The following is a 1,181-nucleotide window of genomic DNA, read 5'->3' on the forward strand; positions in this document are numbered from 1 at the left end:
GGCTTTTAAAGGCCAATGTGGACCCAATATTTCCATCTGTCTAACCCCCGCGGTGTGTATCTACGGCTGCCTTTTCTTCTGTTTACCTTGTTGCTGATGTGATGTGTTGAACTAAGCAAACGGCCTGTTTTGATCCGTGTGTCTCTCGACATATCTCCGCGCTGAGCCTTTCGGCGCGGAGCCAGCTTCTGTTGCCATAGCAACAAATGGGTTAAAGGGTTATTTTCCTTCAAAGGACAAACCACAGCGGGGAGAAACGGCTCCAGTTACCAGTTACTCCACAAATTGTACCTGGGTCTATGCACAGTGTGTGTGTGTGTGTGTGTGTGTGTGCGTGTGTGTGTGTGCGCGTGCGCGTGTGTGTGTCATCCTGTTAAAAGTGTGCGTATGAGTGCTTTGAGGTCAAATGTTTAATTGTACGCCAGTCAATGGAAAGAAAAAAAAAAAAGGTTTTGCAGACTGTTCACATGTTTGGTATGTTAATTTATATTTCCTTTTTATTTGTCTGGGGGGGGGGCGGATTATTGTCACACACACACACACAAAAAACAAAAAAAAAGGTTTTCAAGCTGTTTCAAAGCAGAGTTATGGATGAAATCGAGGCCACAGAACACACAGCTGTACACTTTCCTCATTTCATCCAGCTGGTTAAGGGAATTTTAAGGGGACAAAAAAAAGGTTTATTTAGCTAAAGATTAGAAATATATATATGAATGGAATTCTATGTTTGCATACTTTCTATGCTATTTTCATATGGGGTTCACACTAGTGATGAAAACGGAAAGGAATCTCAAGTGCTTTTTACTACAGTGTAACTTATTTGTTTTGATTTGATTTTTACCACCTGTGTTTTTAGTAATGATTTATGAAGCACTGTATATTAAAGTTTTAAAATATTCAGCAGGCTTTTTAGTGCCCTTTTTGTTGTTGTTGTTGTTCTTCTTCTTCTTCTTTTCTGCCGCCTTAACAACAATCGAAGAAGCATTTCTAAACACCTGAACAGCTGGTGCTACTTCACCGGGGGTTCTCCACAAGGGGGCAGCATCGCTGAAGCAGTTCGTTGACTGGAGTTGTTCGGAGAGGCCAGAGGAGGGCGCTGCCGAGGCGCCAGCTGACGGCGGAGACGTGTGTGTGTGTGTGTGTGTGTGTGTGTGTGTGTGTGTGTGTGTGTGTGTGTGTGT

At 43.1% G+C, this 1,181-nt stretch overlaps 1 protein-coding gene across 1 annotated transcript in view; it reads left to right on the forward strand.

The window, feature by feature from the left end:
* Positions 1 to 900, forward strand: part of mideasb (mitotic deacetylase associated SANT domain protein b) — a 27,029-nt gene extending 26,129 nt beyond the window's left edge. Inside the window, 1 exon segment of the mRNA XM_069152711.1 lies at positions 1 to 900. This exon segment is cut by the window's left edge and continues 2,856 nt beyond it. The gene's annotated coding sequence lies outside the window, so the exon portion shown is untranslated.
* The last annotated feature ends 281 nt before the right edge of the window (positions 901 to 1,181 follow it).

Source organism: Embiotoca jacksoni, unplaced genomic scaffold, assembly GCF_022577435.1.
Source record: "Embiotoca jacksoni isolate LCO1_2020_lvr unplaced genomic scaffold, fEmbJac1.0.p SCAF_18, whole genome shotgun sequence".
Taxonomy (NCBI): domain Eukaryota; kingdom Metazoa; phylum Chordata; class Actinopteri; family Embiotocidae; genus Embiotoca; species Embiotoca jacksoni.